Source organism: Castor canadensis, chromosome 8 (assembly GCF_047511655.1).
Source record: "Castor canadensis chromosome 8, mCasCan1.hap1v2, whole genome shotgun sequence".
In the NCBI taxonomy this organism is placed as follows: domain Eukaryota; kingdom Metazoa; phylum Chordata; class Mammalia; order Rodentia; family Castoridae; genus Castor; species Castor canadensis.
The window spans coordinates 109,312,872-109,320,298 of NC_133393.1; the positions used below are offsets into that span (position 1 = coordinate 109,312,872).

At 36.2% G+C, this 7,427-nt stretch overlaps 1 non-coding gene across 1 annotated transcript; it reads right to left on the reverse strand.

The window, feature by feature from the left end:
- Positions 1-7,001: 7,001 nt before the first annotated feature.
- LOC141410575 (small Cajal body-specific RNA 8) lies at positions 7,002-7,135 on the reverse strand. The gene has a single exon (XR_012435421.1).
- Between the last annotated feature and the right edge of the window lie 292 nt (positions 7,136-7,427).

Below are 7,427 nucleotides of genomic sequence, written 5' to 3' on the forward strand. Positions count from 1 at the left end.
AGGAGAAATCACTAGTTTTCCATTGAAATTTAGTGGTCATTTAATGACAGAGAAGGTTTGCATCTATTCACTCATTCACTTTTTCCCAAGGTAAAATTGTTTACTCAGGGATAATGGGCAAAAAAAGTTGGGAGGAGAAAAGGAAAGCCAAGAGAGATCCCCTCTTGAGGTGTGTGGAGCTTGCTGTAGATTCAAAACACTTCCTGAAACAAAAGGAAAAGTTAGGCGATTGAAAAGAAACCCATCAAAGTTACTCCAGCCAATGTCCAAGTCTGGAGATCGGCCAAGACTCTGCATAGTAATCCCAGACTTCAGCTGCCAAAGTTTAGAGACTCAGTAGGACAGCTGAGAGAAACATCTCTGAGACGTTCTGGACCTTGAGAGTAAAGAAGAGTAGAGAAAAGTGAAGTGTATAGAAGCTGCCCTCCAAGTCCAGAGTGTGTGCAGCAGGTCTGCAAGAGACTTCCACTGACAGAGGCAGAAGGCTACACTGAAGAACATAGACAACTTCCCAGCAACCCACATGCCTGAGCCTGCTGACATTAGGTTGTTGTTAAAACAGGAATAGATTTTCCCCTACTTCTGAAAATGGGTGACATAACTGTGAAGCAGAGATGGTTCTCTGGGATCTTGTTAATTCTTAAATTCCAGAAGGCTGCTGAGGAAAAGCTCTCATCCCACTCATAACATTGAAGCCAGTGGTGAGCCAAATGAAACTAAAACCATGATACAGCCAGATACAGCTTAACCACACATCAAACTGACAGGAGTGAAGGAGATGCATATAAAAACGGTCCCCACTTGGAGGCGTGGCTCAAGTGGTAAAGCATCTGCCTAGCAAGCACAAGGCTCTAACCTCAAACCACAGTACTGCAAGTAAATAAATAAATAATAAAAATGGTCCTCAGTGGCAATCACCATCAAAAAAGAAACTTGCCATTTTCTTTGAGATTACAGTTTTATTTCTGGTTATTTAGTAAGCTTAAGCTCTCTCTCTCTCTCTTTGTATGCATGTATGTGTATTTGTGTATTCATTTGCAAAAAAGTAAATTTGAATCTATACATTGAACCATTTCACCATCTACAAAAGTTAACTCAAAATGGATCATAGACCTAAAGGTGAAACTTAAAATTACAAAAGCATAGCAGAAAATCTTTGGACCTTGGATTAGGCAAAAAGTTAAATTGCAGTCCATAAAAGAAATCTATGAATTGGATTTCATGAAAATTAAAAACTACCATTCTTCCAAAGATGATGTTAGGAGACTGAAGGACAAGCCACAGAACACATATGAAGAGAAAATGTTTACAAAGCAAGTATCTGATGAAGGATTTTTTAAATTTAGCAATAAAAATCCTCATTTTTTAAGGGACAAGAGATTCCAACAGACACTGCCAAATAACATACATGGATTGCAAATAAGCAATCCATGTTCAACATCATTAGTCATTGTAGTAATGCAAATTAAAAGCACAATGACATGCCACCACACACTTATTAGAATAGCTGAAATTAAAGAGACCAACCATACCATGTGTTTTCAAGAATACAGTGGAACCAGAACTTCCATATGCTTATGGTGGGAATGTAAAATAGTAAAACCACTTTGGAACTGGTTTGGCAGTTCTCTAAAAAGTTAAAAATGTTGGCAGCGTAGGGTGGGGGTTGTAGTTCAGTTGTAGAGTGTGTGTTTAGCATGCACAAGGTCCTGGCTTCAATCCCTAGCACCACACACAAAAAACAAATTTAAACATACCTACTATATGATCCAGCCATTCCATTCCTAAGTATGTATTTATTCAAGAGAAAAACTGTCTACACAAAGACTTAGATACAAATATTCCTAACAGGTTTTTGTTTTTGTTTTGTTGTGACTAGTGTTTAAACTCAGGGCTTTGCACTTGCAAAGCAGGTACTCTATCTACTGCTTGGGCCACACCTCCAGTCCATTTTTGCTCTGGTTACTTTGGAGATGGGTGTCTTGAAAACTGTTTGTCCAGGCTGGTGTCAAAACACAATCTTCCTGATCTCAGTCTCCCAAGTAGCTAAGATTACAGGCACAAACCACCAGTGCTCCACTTCCTAATAGTTTTATTTGTAGTAGACAAAAATTGGAAACAACTCACGTGCCCATCAACAGATAAATAACAAATGTGGTATAGTTGTACAATAGCATCAAGTTAAGCAATTAAAGTAGTGGACTATTGATATATGCAATGATGGGGATGACTTTCAAAATAATTGTGCTGAGTTAAGATAGACGACAAAGAGTAGATACTATGTGATTAAATTTATATGAAACTGTAAAACAAACTAATTTATAGTGACAGCAAATGAGTGGTTGCTTGGGAATGGGAGATAAGGGATACAGAGATTACAAAGGGACTCAGAAAACTTTTGGAGAGGATGAGTATGTTCACCAGGCTGGTGGTAATTATTTCATAAATGTGTGCAATACATATGTCAGAAATTATCCAATTGTATACTTTTAATGTATGCAGTTTATTTTATTAACCTATACCTCAACAAAGCTGTTTTAGAAAAACAGATACAGTTCTTGCTCAACAGGTAGGTTACAACTAAAGGTACTGGCAATACTGAAGGGGTGGATAAACAGAAACTTTGATAATTGCTGGTGGGAGTCTCAATATACACATGCCTACTTTGGGGGACTAACAATTCACTAAAGCTTAACAAATCCCTGTCTTATGACCCAACAGTTCCATTTCTTTTTCTTGAACTACAATAAAGGGAAGTGAGTGCATTTACATGAAGAAAATCCGGCAATAGTAAACTGGATAAATTGTGGCATATTCATACAAAGTAATACTACACAGAAGCAAGTGAACTGCTACGAAGTGACAGCACATGGATGAGCCAGACATGAAGAAAACATTCAATCTGGTGACCGTTTCTTTTCTTGTGCAGCTTTTTAGTTTCATTTAGTCCCATTTGTCCATCCTTCTCTTAGTCATTGGAATTCTATTAAGGAAGTCATTGCCTATGCTTATTGCTTTGAGTGTATTCCCTGCTCTTTTCTGCACTAGCTTCAAAGTTTCAGGTCTTATATTAAGGTCCTTAATCCACTTTGAGTTGATACTTGTACAGGGTGAAAGACATGGATCTAGTTTGAGTTTTCTGTGGGAAGATACCCAGTTTTCCCTGCAACATTTGTTGAAGAGGTTGTGTTTTCTCCATCATTTTTGGTGCCTTTGTCAAAAATCAGGCGGGCGTAGCTGCATGGATTCATATCTGGGCCTTCTATTCTGCTCCATTGGTCTTCATGTCTATTTTTGTGCAAGTACCATACTGTTTTGTATGGCTCTGTAGTATAGTTTGAAGTTGGATATTGTGATTCCTCCAGCATCGCTTTCTTTGCTCAGTATTGCCTTGGCTATTTGCAGTCTTTTGCTCTTTCAAATGAACTTTGGGGTTGATTTTTTTTCAATCTGTGTGATGAATGTCATTGGGATTTTGATGGGAATTGCATTGAATATGTAGAGGCAGCCCACAGAATGGGAGAAAATCTTTGCCAGCTATCCATTTGTCAAGGGATTAATAACTAGAATGTACAGGAAGCTCAAAAAACTAACCCCGTCCCCAAATCAATGACCTAAGGAAGAAATGGGCAAATGAACCGAACAGAGTTTTTTCAAAGGAAGAAATCCAAATGGCCAAAAAACACATGAAGAAATGATTGACATCCCTGGCCATAAAGGAAATGCAAATCAAAACCACATTAAGATTCCACCTCAATCCTGTTAGAATGGCTATCATCAAGAACCCAAACAACAACAAATGTTGGTGAGGATGCAGGGAAAAAAGAACCCTCATACATTATTGGTAGGAATGTAAGCTAGTACAACTACTATGGAAAAGAATATGGAGGCTCCTCAAAAAACTAAAAATAGAACTGCTATATGATCTAGCAATACCACTCCTAGGGATATACCTGAAGGAATGTAAATCAGGATATGAAAGAGACACTTACACACCAGTATTTATTGCAGCACTGTTCACAACAGCTAAGCTATGGAAACAACTTAGAATATATACTAGAGTTTTATTCAGCCATAAGGAAGAATGAAGCCAGGTGGTGTGAAGGTAAATGGATGCAATTGGAGACATCATGTTAAGTAAGTCAAGTTCAGAAAGAAAGGTCACATGTTTTCTCTCATGTGAGAGATAGATACAATACAAATACAAGCAATATTATGAAAAACAGTTCACGCTAAGGGGAGGTCACTAATGGGAGAAGGAGGGTAAAAGAAGGAAGTTAAGAAGGTGAATATGGTTGGTTGTACTTTTTATACAAGAATTAATATAGAATTTTAAAGCCAGTTGAAATCACCATAAAAAGAGGACTAATGAAGAAAGAGAAAAATAGAGGGAATGAACCAATTTGGGTTATAATACATATATAAATGCAAATGTCACAATGAAACTCCCTGTATAGCTATTTTAAACAAACAAATATGTGTTTTTTCAAAAACGAACAGGAAGGTGAAGCAAGTTCTGTCTGGGGGGTTGGTTCTAGTGGGAGGACATAAGGAAATGTTATAGGAAGGTGAATATAGTGGAAATATTATGTACTCATGTATGAAAATAGAAAAACAAGACCTGTTGAAACTATTCCAGGAATGGGGGAAGGGGAATAAAAGAAAATGATGGAGAGGATGAATTCAACTATGATATATTGTAAGAACTTTCGTAAATGTCACAATGTACCCCCAGTACAATATAATAATACAAATAAATAAATCAGAACCAACTTTACAAAAAAAAAAGAAAAGAAAACACATTCAAGATTCCATTTTTACAAAGTTCAGAATAGGAAAAACAAATGACAATAGAGATAAAAACAATGACTGCCTTTGGAGAAATGTTGGTTGGAAGGAGGCATAAATGAGGCTTCTCAGAAGTTGGATATATTCTTTATATTGATTTTTGTGTTGATTTCTCAGGAATGCAAAAATTTCTTCAGCTGTACATTTATATCTCTACTGACTGCAAATAATATTAATAAAAAAATGGAATAATAATAATAAATGGATCCTCACATTCCATGAAATCATTAGAGTAAGACTGATAAGGTGAAACACACATGCATAGAACAGATATTCAAGAAATTGTGCAGTGCAAATTTCATTCACCAAGAATTTCTAATCATAAGTATGGAGTTGCACTTGTTACCTCAGGGATTCTTAGTTAGCTCTGACTTTCACCTTCTAAAACCTATTTGTCTGAAGTTACTTCAATGGAAATAATCCTTCTTTTTAAAACTGGAATTCCTATTTACTGTTGTAAATGCTAGAGAATTCAAACTACAATATGAATGTTTCACTTTCTAAATTAATAACTACAACTCCAACCCAGACTCTGAAGGATCTCAGATCCAACTGCTTACCTAGCATGTGCACTTTCACCTCAAACATAATGTATTCAGAATTTATCATCTCCTACTCACCCTGTCCTTCTTCAGATTTATCTGCCACCCTACACTCCCCTTAACCAATCCACCAATTAAGCTGAATTTTTCCCTTTACCTTGTATCTCTCCATATAAGAAATAATTCTTTAAAAATTCAATTTGTTGATTCTTCTCCGTTGATATCTCTTTTCTTTCCCCTCTATTGTAACTCCTGCTTCTCATTGTTTTGCTTGTAGATTGAAATGGTGATTTCTCAAAGAATGATCCGTAGTCCATAGTCCTAAAAGCCCACAAATTGATCAAAATTTCAAGGTTTTGTTTTCATTTTTATGAACTAATGATGCAAAATTCTGTATATAGTTATGTTCATATACAATAAAGGATTAATTATGAATAAGCACTTAAATGAATTAGTTGCATTAATAAACTAAAATTGGTACATTAATAGGAGTTCTGATTATTTTAAACTAGTGTTATATAAGGAATTCTAGCTGAATGCAATGTCACTGTACAAAACCAGAATACCCTAAATTTCAAAAGAGATGTCTTCTGATCAAGTTGTGGTTTTCAGTTCCTTCTGTGTGGTGCTGGGGAACCAACCCAGGACCTCATACATGCTAAGCAAGCATTCTACCAGTGAGACATCCCCAGCCCAGTTCCTACATTTTTGCTTTTAAATTGTAACTTCCCAGAAATGTAGATTTATATCACAATGCCTTATGTGTATACTTAAAATGTATTTTGATTCAGATATTAATCATTCATAGCCTTGATGCTAAAGTAGATGTACATCTATTGCCCCAAACTTGATTTTTTTAAAGTGACATTTTATTCAAACAACTCACTACTTTTTCCGTACCAAAGTGGCAACAGGCAGGGTAAGGGGAGTTACAGGATCTTTTCTTCCCCCCTGAAAAATGAGCCACAGTCAATAGTTTGAGGTCTCTTTATTGTCATCTTGCCTTAATCCCAGTCTTCCTTTTCCAAACACACATACACTCTCACATTAGTCTGTACTGCCAAAAAGTGACCTGAGATCTTTTATAACACAATATGTACAATTGTGTTCCTTCTCTAGCTCACAATACTGACTTTCTACATTGCCTTCAGCAGTGATTATTGTGTTGTCAGTTTTTGTCATTTTGACAAAATTCCTGAGAAAACAACTTAAGGGAGGAAGGATTTATTTTGGCTCACAGTTTCAGAGATTTCAATCTATAGTCATTTGACTCCATGACTTCTGGGCCCAGAAGTGTGTGTGTGTGTGTGTGTGTGTGTGTGTGTATTCTATAATAAATTATTCATATCACATCTTGGCAAGTCAAGTGAAAAATTTTCCCTTATTAACTCTTATTATTCATTTTCTTACTTATTTGTTGTACTGGGGATTCAACTCAGGGCCTCATACATGCTAGGCAAGTGCTCTACCACTTGAGCCATGTCTTCAGCCCTATTATTAACTTTAAATGAAGTATTGAATTTTTTTTAAAAGAAAAAAAAAAGATAGCAAACCCACATTATACACAGGAAAAAAATTTCATTCACTTGATGTATCTGAATAGTCTAAAGAAACTGTCTGCCCCCTATCTGTCCATTACAATTTCACTCAATTCGTCCCGGTCATCAAAAGGCCAGCTTTTATTCTAGGGAGGTATGGTGACAATTAGAGCAGTATTTCAGCCCAATTTGTGTATCAGCCTCCCAATGAAGTATTGAATTATAAGTTAAAGTAGATTGTACCTGGATTATCACAAGAAATTCTGTGCCTCAAACATGGAGTCTTATTTCTAATTTATTTTAGAGAACTAAATTAAATGTATTTTTAAAGTTACCATTTTTAAACTCTATCTTTTGTAATTATTTGTTTTATTTGAAATGAGGTCTTGCTATGTTGCCCAGGCTGGCCTCCAATTCCTGGACTCAAGCAATCTTCCTGCCTCATTTTCCCAAGTAGCTGGGACTTACAGGTATGTATCACTGTACTCAGCAGGAATGA